At 42.3% G+C, this 13,575-nt stretch overlaps 1 long non-coding RNA gene across 1 annotated transcript in view; it reads right to left on the bottom strand.

The window, feature by feature from the left end:
• Window positions 1-13,575, bottom strand: part of LOC131762599 (uncharacterized) — a 77,864-nt gene that overhangs the window by 28,301 nt on the left and 35,988 nt on the right. The window contains exons 4-5 of the long non-coding RNA XR_010842082.1: window positions 1,931-2,046; window positions 1,040-1,086 (exon numbers count right to left, since the gene is read on the bottom strand). This is a non-coding gene — a long non-coding RNA (uncharacterized lncRNA). The remainder of the gene's footprint in view (window positions 1-1,039; window positions 1,087-1,930; window positions 2,047-13,575) is intronic.

Here is a 13,575-nt window from a genome sequence, read left to right as displayed (position 1 = left end):
CACAGAGAATGACTTCTTTCCGACTTGGATGCCTCCTCTTTTAAATTCTAGTGTTTGCTGGGGAGCTAGGGAATGGCAGAGTCATGCTGAGGTCTTGCTCTTGGCGGGGCCCTTAAGCGGGGCCCACGGATGAGACCCACTGTGGCTGCAAAAGCGCCGAAAAAAAAAATGCGGGCAAGTGTTTGTGTATGAGGGTGGGAAGAGGATTCGTGGCTTCCATCACAGTCTCAAAGGGGTCCAACACCCTGGAAAGGGTAAGAGCCCCACCCTAAGGCATTCAGAGATAAAGCAGTAAATTGGATAAACAGCGCCAGCCAGCATGACCGAATCAACTTTCTCCTCGTCCATCTCCGACGAGAATGAGAACCTCTGTAATAATTATACACTAAGCATCTGCTGCATTAGTGAAGAACAGAACTTGAGGGTGTGATTTGGTGGACCCATCATATATGAAATTATACACAGGCCATAATCTAACACTTTAAATACCAATCACTTCAAACACCCTCAGCTTCTACTTTTATCCAAGTACGGTATACTTACTTTGTCCTCTTTTGATACCTTTAGCTATTTCGATAAAACTTACTTTAAAACCAAAACATCCAGAATCAAAAGTTTCTCTGCACATAAATATTATGTTAGTAGCCAAAAACCTATGCCTATCATGAACTATCAGTAATTATATTATTTTTGCTAGAATGTACTGTTACCTTCCATACTTGTGTTTTAAATAACATTACCAAAAAAAAAAAAATCACTGAATTATGTCAAAATCGAAACTGCCTTCATGTCGTGAAGTTGCAAAAATCTATTCTATTAAGATATATCTTAAATCTTAACTTTCATTGCTGTCTACGGGTTATGCTATCTTTTACAACTGTCACCACACCTAGTGTATTTTCTACAGGTCAACATAAAATGTAGCATAAATGTGCCAGGAAAAAAATGCTCTTTAAAGCGTTTACTTGGATGAAATGCCCTTCAGAAGCTGAGAAGCAAAATCTAGTAAAAATCAGAAACTGCTGTCATCCGTACTCACCACTGAACAGCCACACAAAGGATCCCCAAGCACAGGCTAGACTTGTCCTGGAAGCAAGGGATTGAATTCCATTAGGAGAACAAGCAAGTAGAAACAGCAAGTGGCTACACTACCTTTCCCCAGCTCATCTTATTTGCAGACACACAGACTTTGGAATCCTCCAGGACTAACAATGAAAACCACACTAGGTTGTTTTCCCCAATTCCTATGAAATGAGTCAGTAGGTCAAACAACTTCTCCACTCACGAGAGAGAACAGTTTCTGAAGCTGCACTCACTGTTTCCAGTAACTGGATTCCCTCTCTTTGCCCCCTTGATAAAAGTGCTGCCAATAATCTATGGAAAGCCCACTGGGTTCTGGGTGAGACACATCGCAGATACTGCCAGAAGGTTAGCCTTTTTCATGGGGTAGTTTCCCCTTGCGAATAGTCAGGAGGACAAAACTCCAGTTAGCAGTAACACGTGGATGAAGTTTCTTCACTTAAAAAGAGTTGGCATTAAAAAAAAAAAAAAAAAAGAGAGTTGGCATAACTTTTTCTCTGTTGAAACTGTGTAGTCATTTCTTTCTTTCACACAAGAAGATGGAGTGATATACTTAAAATAAATACAGAGGAGAAGTAACTGCACCTCTAAAAGCCCCCCACAAACTGCTTCCTTCTGTAAAACATCTTTTCTTCCTCAAAAGGACTAGTATATTCAAAAGATTCAATGATTATGCAATTAACCCATGCTCTGAAAAACCTTTCACAGGCTTCCATGAGTCCTGCAGCTCCATCCATTAAATCAGACAAGGCAGAAGTATTTAAGAGCTTGCTAGCAGTCCTCTGAATCCACGACTCAAGAGGATGGGCACGGGGTCAGCAATAATCTTCAGAATCTACCACCTACTCACCGCATGTAACATTTCTTGTAGTTAGCGACCTTCTGCGTAGGAGATCACCAGCTACCGGCAATGAATCCGTAATTCCAAGGACTCACACGTTCAGGCAGATATATGGACGTGTATCTCTAAATACAAGTACAGAGATCTTCTGTGACAGTGCGTCAGGAGGAGACTGGAAATACTTTTGCTTTCTGTATTGAGAGTACTTTCTTTCCTTTTAAAGAGGAAGTTTCGTTTTGATCTTGAGAAATTCTCTCTGATAAAACCACCAACTGAAAACCTGCCATTATAAACGAGAGATTTCACAACCTTCATTCCAAAAAACTGTGGCTATTCATTTCTGGAAGTGATTCATTGCAAAAGAATCGTCGTTGGTGGTGGAGGGAGCACTAATTTTTAGAAGACAGCCCGCCCTCTGAGAAGTGAGCAGAAACCTCAGAAACGGCGGCAGCCACGTGCCTCGCTGACCCCCCGTCACAGCTCCCTGAAATCACCATCCACCAAGATGACGCGCGATGACCAATTTCCTCTTGTAACTCCCTCAGTACACAAAAACCCTTTGCTCTGTACACCCCGAATATTCCCGGGCTCTGGCAGAAAGGTTCAAATAAATCTGGGAGGAGGGCAGCAGCACTCTCCACCTGTCAACGCTCAGTTGCTGGCGAGTAACCAGCATATGGACACTCACTTCCTGTGAGTACTTCTAAAAGAGCTTATGATATTTCCTTTGGAAAGAAAAAAGTGCGGAGGAAAGCAATACACGGAGGAGAAGTAACTCCAACAAGCATTCAAAGCTAAAAGCATGCAACGTGATCGCTGTTTACCAGCCACGCCTAATTTTAATTTGGTTTTTCAACCCCTGTGTAATTAAGACAGCCAAGAGAGAACAGCATCAGGAGAAAGAAAAAAAAAAAAAAAAAAAAAGACATTTCACAAATGCTTAGACCTTCAGTGCGCGTGACCAGAAAAGTAATTTTAAGATTCAAGTGAACCAATCTGAAGCTGTTTAGAACATTAACCCTTCAAGGAAAAAGAGCTATTTTCGTTTGTCCCTAAATTTCAAATATGGAAATCATCTTCCCCACTGGGTGCTGAGACGCTGAAGACACAGCCTCTGAGTTCCATCCCCGGGGTTTGGGAGAAGGGGGAACATTTTCAGATTTGTCTGTGATGGGGGCAGAAAAACACCTATTTCTAACACCCCCTCACATTAACAGTGACCACGTGATTTTCGCACCAAAGCGCCCCTTGAAAACCGACCACGAAGGGCTAAGCTGTGACCTTTTGTATTTCTCTTGGCTTTAACCAAACCTGATCACTTAGAGAAGAGTAGAATTTCTTGATAACTGGGCAAACTAAGAAAAATTGCTTTTATCCCATCTTAGAGAGCATCAATGTGACACAGCTCATTTTCTGAAGAGACTTGTAGACATTTTGCTAAATGAGGAGCTTAAAAGAAAAACCTGTCCTTTATTTTCAGGCTGTTTATGTGCTTCTATCTTGGGTGGGAATGGTGGGGTACGGGGGCAGAGGAGGGAGTACATGCGGGCAGAAAGAGAAAAACACGAGCTTCCACTTAGTGGGACTAAAGAATAAAAACAAACAGATCCAATGTGTTCACGTTATTTGTTACACGGCACCGCTCAGCCCTTAATTTCTAACGTGGTGACGCCTTCTACCCCAGCTCCTGTATTTCTCATTGTTGAACACTCAAGATAAACATAAAGAATATACGTGAGAAATTTTAATAAAACCGTCTTGTGTTTTATACTCTGGAAGGAAATTTTCACGAATGTGAAATGCTTTTATAATTTTACCAAAACTGATATTTTAAAAAGAAGAGTATGGAAACCATATGCAGGGTGTGAATATAACCTTCAAACAGAGGATGAGTAAAAGAACAGCACCAACAAATGTCCTGAAGGATCTGATTCAAACCAACAATACTGCACAACAGTCATCGCTCTGTCCTCACTCCCAAGACCTCATCGTGAACTTGCTCAGTGTAAAGAGGACCTCTCTGTATGATGTCTAAACAGGAACCCTAGAGGGAGTGTGCAGTTTTAAATATCTACAGCTTAAAAAACTCCTATTGACACTGAGCTTGGTGAATGATTAGAGGCCAGACACTTACTCAAATGTTAGAATATCTAATTTCCCCTCCCACTGTGTCACGTTCATACACACGCTCCAAGTTCTCAAAAGCTTCTCTGCAGTTTGTTCCTGTTTCAGACCTTAGGAAAGTTCCTCTTAAGTCCTGGGTGGCCAATGCAGAGGTTTCAAAAAAGAGAAAGGAAAAGTAGAACAAAACCGAATAAAGATCATAAAAATACACGCGGGGACAGTACGGAGAATATGAACCCAACCCATGTGGCCGCTGCCGAGAAGCTGTTGCCCTCTAGGAACTCCTGTAAGTCGGGAAGGCTGAGGGGACTATTTCTAAGGGTGGGTATTCAGAATGTGATAAAGTCACAGGGACTATCCAGGTCCTGCTCTAATTTGCTACGCTGTGGACATCCTGCAAGCCCAAGTTTACAGAATCAGTGTTTGCTCTCCAGACCTCTGGGCCCATTGACCCCTCATGCCCCCCAACAAAACAAAACCCTGTCACAGATGTTCTTCACAGCTACCGTTTACTCCAAGTTTCCTTTTAAACAACGGAAAGGAGTGCACTCTTTAGTGGCCCTTTTATGGAAACGTTGGGGTGTGGCCTCACACAGGAAGGGCACCAGACCCAACACGGGAAGTCGGGAGGCCTCGCGCTGGAGTTCCGCCTCTTCCCCCAGTGATGCTTTGCTCTGGTCCAGATCACCCAGCCTCTTTCAGCCAGTCTGTCCATGGTGACAGCAACCTGACTACAAGGGCTGGTTTAGGCACCTCCACGGATCTACTCATTCGATCCTACGAGCTCAGCTCGTCTGATCATTCCCACCCTACAGATAAGGACACTGAGCCTCAGGGGCTTTAAGGGTTTGACCACGGTCACACCATCGGCAGGTGGTGGAGTCCGGGTTCAAAGCCAGGGAGCCTTCCATCAGCACGTCCGCCCGCCACGCCGGGCTGTGGTGCGTGTTACGTGAAGCCGCCCTGAAAACTACTACTCAAGGCAGATCTTTACTCACGTCGGTCACATGCAAATATATTCCCCGCAGAACTGAAAGAAAACTAATGACAACTGAGTACTGCTAACTCTAACACATCAGTTTGTTCTCTGAGAACAGCTTCGTATAATTTGCAAACTATCTCTTTGCAGAATTTGTGATGCTGAGTTTTGGAGGCTGAAGGGATCTAGAGGTCCCTTCAGTCAGGGTGGTGGAGTGAGGATCCCCGGCACAGAGGCAAGCTTTGCTCCTCCATCACAAGGCGCTGCACCACTGCCTCACAGCCACCCGGAACTGGCAAGGGCTTCTTGACTAGTATTTTGATCTGTCAGGCATTCATTCACTCACGTGACGCATGCACGTGTAACATCAGTCCTCAGAAACGTGTCAGACATTTTCTTCTCACTACAAGCTCCTCAGGCTTTAAGAAGAAAAGAGAAAGATGAGGGGGAAAAATATCTTTTTTTCCTGTTTTTTTTTTTTTTCTTCCTTTTAAAGTCAGGGAAACACAGAGCCTCTCTATCAGAGTTCTCCTATGATGAACATAACTGAAGTTCTAGCCAATTTTCTTTTCTCTCTAAACTTGCTCATATGCAGACCTGATGTTAAACAAACTATCCTTCCCATGTGCTTATGGAACGTGGAAACCAGAGGAATTGGAAGCTGGGGGCCTCCTCAGCTTCTATGGTGATTGATAATTTAGTCATTTACTCTTGAAGGAAAAAGTAATTTCCTACTTAGGGTATTCAAACTTTTCATGCTATTTATTCTATAACGTTTGGCCTTATTATATTCACTTAGAATTTTTTTTTTAATGGTTCCGTGTCATATTGAGTCACAACGAAACACTCGAAAATACCTCATCTTAAAACAGACATCTGGGGCTTCCCTGGTGGCGCAGTGGTTGAGAATCCGCCTGCCGATGCAGGGGATACGGGTTCGTGCCCCGGTCCGGGAAGATCCCACATGCCGCGGAGCGGCTGGGCCCGTGAGCCATGGCCGCTGGGCCTGCGCGTCCGGAGCCTGTGCTCTGCAACGGGAGAGGCCACAACAGTGAGAGGCCCGCGTACCACAAAAAAAAAAAAAAAAAAAAAAAAAAAAAAAACAGACATCTGTTGACAAGAAAGTTAAGAAGAGAAAGAAATAAGACCACATTCTGGTTTTATTTCCCCTTATGAGAGCAAAGATTCTGGGAAATTTATGTACGTTAAATTTATAAGCGGGCACTTTTCCCCCCAAAGATTTATTTGGCATGAAAAGTTACTTCCTGTACTGTGATCATAAAATCAAATGTTATTTACTCCTGTCATAACCATTTACATACTTCCTGTCATAAAAACTTGAACTTGGCTGGAATATTAAATAAAACATGCAAAAAACTACAGGTAGGAAGTGACTGTATAAATATATATTATGCTAAGTTCAGAGTCCAATCTAAGAAAGGGACCAACCACCTTTTCTTGGGAAAACTCGTACTATACTTTATCATCTTGGCTGACTAATCCCACAGAATGAACCTGGAGGGTAAAAAGCTTTCTCTTATTTACTGAGCTCCATCAACAGTTTTAAGGTGGCTTTAGGATGCCTCCCAGGGGTACTGCCTGTGTATCGGGCTGCGATGTACTTGAGGAGTTCATGGCCCAGAGTTAGAATCGTGAAGAGTCAAAAACTTACACAGGGTAGATGTGCACATTTTAAATGCATGCCCACATTTTTCTTTGATGGCTGCATATTTCTAAAAGAAAACAAGCTTCTAAATTCCTAGGCTTCCGTGTGTCTGGTGGGAAAAGCAGAGCCAGTGTACACATACAATGATAGAAGAAAGTGTGTGTGAGCAGATTTGTTTACAAAACAGGGCCCAGCAAAGTCTGTTTCTCCATGCCACAGCAGGATCCATCCAACAAAACAAACACACAGACACAGAAGAATCTATGGGAATAGCTCTTCTTTCTGATGAAGGTGTAACAGTTTGTAATTATAACTGAGCCGTAAGTTATAATGTGGCTTAGTCCTGAATTGGGAATATGTCACAAAATCCAGTTTAACACACACATGTGCGCGCACGCACTCAGAGGTGTGTATACTTCTACACAGCACAATGGTTTCAATGCTCCTTCTCTGGCATTAGAATCTCAAAGTTATTTCTTCACACAGGCGTCTTCTCCGACCTTCAATCCTACATACTTCCATCTGGACAGGGTGGTCCTTTCAAACTCATCAGGAAACAACAAAACCAATAATGTCTATTTATCTTAGCTTAATTAATTGTATGGCCATAGGACCAGGCTTGAGAACTTAGACCCTAACCCTTCTTCAGGGAGCAGAGGTGAGCCAATCGTTCACCAAGTCTAATCAGCACTTGTTTCCAGTGACTGCTGCCTTTGTCCTCTCCCGCCCATTCCTGATTCTAAAAAATATGTCCGACCTTTATCACTTTGTTCCTGGACAACTATGACAGCCTTTTTAATTGGTTCACTTGCCAACGAGCAACTGGGTGGCAGAAAAACACAGTAAAGAGTAGGAAGATTGGATTCTGGGTTTGGCTCTGCCAGATGCAAACCATGTGGTCCTGAGAAAGTTATGCGGTTTCCTTGGAACTTGGTGTTCTCATCTACAGCATGAAGAAAATGGCTATCAAATGATATGATCTAATCTGGGACAGACACAGTCACCAGATATGACCTTCTGAAACTTAGTTTCCTCAGGTAAATGCACAGCTTAAAAATTTTCAATGACTTTGCTGAAGTTTAAGTTCCTCAACCTGAACTGAGTGTGAAAGTCTCATAAAATGTATGGCACCGCACAACTGCACAACGTCAGTGGCCCTAACGGGGATAATTTCTTGAGCTACACGCACTATGCATCACCCAGGAATTTTACATATGTGGGCTCTAATCCCCATGACCACTCCACAAGGTTGGTTTTATGACTCTACATTACACACCAAGACTCTGAGGTTCTGCGAATAGCTCACCCAAGGTTATAAAATCTATTAAGTGCCAGGAATGGCATACAAATCTACATGTGGTTGATTATAAAGCCCACTAAGCCACACTGAGTGCTTTAAACGTACCATACTACGAGGAGAGGGGTGTCCCTAACTACTTGAATGATCATTCTCCGAGTCCCAGCGGTTACCAGGATGCAAAAAGAAGTACCGATCATCAGAATATAAAAAACAATGACAAAGTGATCACTTGGCGTTTAGTCCTCGTTAACATCGGCATCTATTCCTGCTCACTTTCTTGGCTGCTCAGTACTACAGAATAAAAATGCAAATACAATGTAGTTCACTTGTAACAGAAACTGCAGTTTCAAACATTGCTGATAAAAGTTATGCTGGGGAACTCCATGAGTCACACACAGTCACTGACAAATAAGGATCAAAGGGAGTTTGAACAGTTAACAACTGAGGAAGCAAAAGTCAACAGAGATGATTATAGGAGAGGTAGGCTCTTCAAGAGAATGGTTTGTGTATCGAAAGATTAAGAGAGGTCCTTGGGGAAATTAAATGCTTATAACAAAAATCACCCTCTTTATGATTCTGCCACAGAAGTGAACAATCTCTGGTCTAAGAAATAGCATATTGTTGCATCATAGCCCAAATTTCTGTTATATAATGTAAAACAAACTGAGATTCAACTTTTTTTTAACTTTCCAAGACTTAATCCCAATAGACTCTTTTTTTAAATTTTGCTGTTTGTTTAAAATATCTGATTCAGTTTTAAGTCAATTCTCTAAAAGTAACAGTTTTCTCGGGGCGGTTATCTTCAGGTCACAAGGACCTCTTGAAATGGAAATAATAGAAAAAGGAAGAATAAAAGAATTACTGATACGCAAATAGTAGTGAACAATAAGAGAACTAATTCTCCAGCCCACAAATGGGAAGTAATGTCCTAGGTTTCCTCTCATTGCAAGATTCTCAGGCTTACCCAGCCCAAAGCACCCATAAAGAAGACCTGGCTCGTCAGCTGCATGCCCTGGTCCCACCACTGTATCTATGGTGGCATAGATACAGCATTCATACGGCATTCGGCTAGCCTCTGGGCAAGTCTGACTGTCTACGCAAAACTAGACCGAAGTCTAGTAAACTGTGTAAATCCTAACTTTACAAGATTCACTCTACCTATTCTATCTTTACCTAGTTACCTGAAGATCTCTACTTTTTTCCCCAGAAGACAAGAGTTTATAATCTGGAAGAATTTTGTCTTATGATAATTCAAGTTATAAAGGCCTCAACGTATATCAAGATCCCGCCTGACACGCGTATATACACCTCTGTATAAAAATAAATGGTTTTGGTTTCTGCAAATATCCTTCAATGAAGCATTCAGAGAAGGGTTGTTTTGAGAAAGATTTAATGGGATTTGTAACATAAAACCTCAAAAGCATATTATTGACTTAACCAAGACAACGCTGGACTACAAAATGTGATTGCTGTGCTTTTTCTCGTAACTGTCATGTCCGCCTCCAAGAATCTAATAAAATAATGTTGTCTCTGGTGCCAGAGAAACCCAAGAAGGCACGCCCTCGGGAGACTGAGTCTTAAGTCGGTGAATTCTGAGGCATGTAAGTAAGCGATCAGAACATTATTAGTGAGCTTTTGGCCTTGCAAGATGGTAGTTTGCTGTCGGGATCTTGGCTTTTGTTACTAAACAGAGAGCGGTTTTGTGATACTTTGAAATAGCTCCTTCTCTCTGAAAAGCAAGAGGTGTTACTCTTCGTAAGGAAAAATCCAAAGCCTGTGATCTACACCTTAGAGTAGAGATTCTTTTTCATACACATGCAGAGGCTATATAAGCACAAAAATGCACCATGAGAAATTAATACGTAGGTAAATACAAGAGCTTTCTAGAATTCAGAAATCTGAAACTGGGGAACACGGCGAGCAGAAGTGGGACGGGAAGAGCCAGTGGCAGTTCAGCGGTTCTGAACTTCTGACTGTGATTCCGAAAGATTTTTAACACAGCGCTGGTTTTCCAAAAAGGGTTTTGTAGCACTGGCCCCAAAGGCAGCATAATGTCGTTGTTGCAGTGTATGTTAATGAAGGCCATTGTTAATGATATGCTCTCTTTTAAGACTACACAGACGCTGAATATGCAAGCAGATAATGCAGAGCAATGCTGCAGTTCCATTTACAGTCCTCGGACGCAGTGAAGCCTGTGCTTCAGAAGCTCAGGGTGGAATGCTTGTTTTGGAGAGCATTCAACGGAGAGCATGTGGTTTCCTCCATTTAACCAGGTCACCCAGGCATGGAATGCACAGCTCTGCCAGACAGAGAGCGTTGTGGATGCCTGAGAAACAACGGCTTGTCCAGGCTACTGATGCGAAGAGAGGCCACGGTTTCCTTTTTCTCTGCTTTGAATGGCAGCCTTGACGTCACACCAGCTAAGGACCGCTGGAGGGACAAATAAAAAGGCTCAAGCCAAGAGTGCCCTGCTCTGTTGCAGGGCCATTTTCATCCCGTTCTGGTATCTTCTGTGGCTGCAGGGAGTCAGCAAGAGCAAAGGTGAATGGCTGGAGCTTAAGAACAGAGGTGGCCTCTGGGCTGATGAAACAGACCTTTGACCATGTTAATCATCACCTTCAAGAAACCTGGATAAACTACAGCTCTTGCATTAAGCTTGTTTCTGACCAAGTGGACTCCCCGGGGAATGCCTGGAGTAACGGTGCTCACAGTTCAGACCTCTGCATTTTCCCCGAAGAGCTGAACTTCCTGTATTGCAAAGCAGACCTCTTCTAAGAGGGACTGCCACAGACGTCCTGAGAGAGGCAAGGAGCTCAGGAGAGCGGGCAGACAGTTTTTGCAAAAGACTTATTTTCTACGACATAAACATCCTTTAGGGATTTTATAATTTAAGTTCAAGCAATTAAACACGCACGTTTAGCACTCAACTGCAAGGTGTTTGAACAAACGGGTGAAAAATGTTCAGATGGCTGGCGGGCTTAATTCACCATTATCTAAAATGAGTTGTCTAAGTCATCACAGCAGTTTGAAAAGCATGATCTTTCATGTTTTCAACCTTACATCAAAATTATAAATTATATTTAGCTATGTGAGTGTCAGATCACTTATTTCCATTATAAATGCAATGCGAACTGTAGACCTACCGGGCAATCTGCAAGCAGGATCTGAAAGCATCATGCCACTTCTTTCATGGAACAGAGAATAGCTTTCTGTTGCCACATGTTTGCCCAAGTTCAGCCCTCTGCCTTTGCAGCAACAACAACTTTCACCAAACCCTAACCCTAGCCTAAAACCCGCTGTGCTCAGCGTCCTTTGGGACAGCCGAGGCTCAAAAACCAGGAGCTGATGGGACGTCTTTGAGGTGTGTGTGTTGTAGCGGCCCAACACACAGAGGGCAATCAAAACACCTGCTCTTACGAGTCTGTGCTCGTATTTAGAAGAGAAGTTCAGCAGAAGGAACAACACCTCTGAGCTACTTGGCCCCTTTTATAAGCTCTTTCTTTTCCTGATTTTTAAAAAAATATTTATTTATTTGGCTGCACTGGGTCTTCGTTGCAGCACGCATGCTCTTAGTTGCAGCATGTGGGATCTAGTTCCCTGACCAGGGATCGAACCCGGGCCCTCTGCCCTGGGAGCATGGAATCTTAACCACTGGACCACCAGGGAAAGTCCCTCTTTTCTTAATTTGATGAGTATTCCCAAAGCATAACTTCCCTGTGGTCATCGGGCCTGTCTTATTTCAAGAGAATAATCTGCCATGAAGATATACTCACTTTCAAAGATAAAAGAGGGTATAATTCTGATACAAAATTCTCATTGAAGACCCCCTACAACAGAACCCACCCCACCCCTTCTTGCCTTCAGGTTGTCTTGAACATCTCTCATCCTCTGTAGGTAGATATCTGAGGCCTGTTTTGCAATCTGGTCTTTGGACTCAAATGATCTTTACCTGGGTAGAGAACAAATTCCGTGCCTTGTTTCTGCTGTTTAAAAAAAAAAAAAAATCCCAGTATTTTCAGTGATTAAACAATGGAGAAGATACAGCAAAAATTATTTAACTGCATTTTCTTTCAAATGACAGTTATGCTCAAGAGGTGAAACTTATTCTAGCCTTATCCTTGTTTTTATTTTATAAGAGCTTTTTATAGTTTAAGAACTATAATTAAATTTCCTCAGAACTGATTTATTAAACTTAAGTTTTCAAGAAGAGAATGATGGGATTTCTTAAACTATTAAGTTTCCAAAAGGAAGACAAATTATTTTTATTCTAATATAAAAGATGAGCGACCGAAAGGGAAAATTTTTTCCATCTGTATTTTGATTAGAATTTTTTAATGTTCAAATTCTTGGTTATAAACCACAGTAAACAACCAGTCATTCATTAAGAAGCAACTATTGAAAAGGCGATATTTAAAGGAGAAAAAATAAAACATGATGTGATTAAAACCCCACGCACGTCTTCACTTCAAGGCAAAAGCTGTGCCCATCTGGGTATTTAGAAGGTGCCAAATATCATTGGGATCTAGATTTAATTCATGTCGTAAAGAAAGTACTGTGTTTAATATGTTTACAAAAGACCTAGAACCTCATGGAAATGATGGTGGTGATATGGACATGAAGTGAACTCAACATTAAAATGAGGTACCGAGTTTTAAATTATTTAAATATACAATCAGTCACAAACATGAACAAACTTTCAATGATCTAGTGCTTACTCCTAATGAGAAAAGGTAATTTTAAAGGTAACTTTCAGCTTTAATAGGTTTCTGCTCGAATTTTCTCCTCTGTTCGGAAATCTTTCAAGGTTAGTCGGTTTAAAAATCCTGGCTGCTTTTAGTCAGAAGGGCCAAAGAAGAAGAGACAAGGTCTGCCCCGAGGGGACTCAAAGATGGATTGTGAGAATTTAAACCCTGGACATGTTACCTGAACTGAAGGCACTGTCTTTGCTCACTTTAGTGGTGAGACTTGGGAAGGACCCGAGCTCCAGAGCCCTCTCTTCAGGTGACAGGAAGTACGAAGTGCACTGATTCCAGCAGCTCCCAGCACATGTGCAGAGGTATCCACGTTCAGAAGTTAAGCCTGAGCTGGCCGACCTGCCGGCCAGGGTGGCCACCCTCAGAGGGGCGGTGGCTTTCCTTCCACGCTCTCTTGCCCACTGAGTCTTACATGAACAGCGGACCCGATACCTGATTTCAGTCTAAGTAAGGACACTGATGGGAATTTTCCATGCAATCTTCTTTAGGAACAGACAGCTATCGTAAACACCACAGAAATGAGCTCTCCCTTTCCAAATTCCTCTGAAAGCAGCAGAGAATATGTACAGCCTTGCTCTAAACTTATTTGTAACAAATAAAATGAAAGCTTCTCCTCTATTACAACTCAACCAACAGTCATCATCCAACCCTACAATGCACACGTGAGACATCGGTTTTCACAGATTGTCTTTTGTGCTTGTTAGGAAAAACTAACTTTATCTATCTATCTATCTATCTATCCTTTACCTATATGGAAACAAACTCATAATACTAACCTCCAAGAGTGATTCCATAGTAGGTAGCTTTATAAAACCAGTTCCCCAACCCCCC

Source organism: Kogia breviceps, chromosome 9 (assembly GCF_026419965.1).
Source record: "Kogia breviceps isolate mKogBre1 chromosome 9, mKogBre1 haplotype 1, whole genome shotgun sequence".
NCBI lineage: Eukaryota > Metazoa > Chordata > Mammalia > Artiodactyla > Physeteridae > Kogia > Kogia breviceps.
The sequence above is the reverse complement of the archived record's forward strand: the minus strand, read 5'-3'. Positions and strand labels throughout refer to the sequence as shown.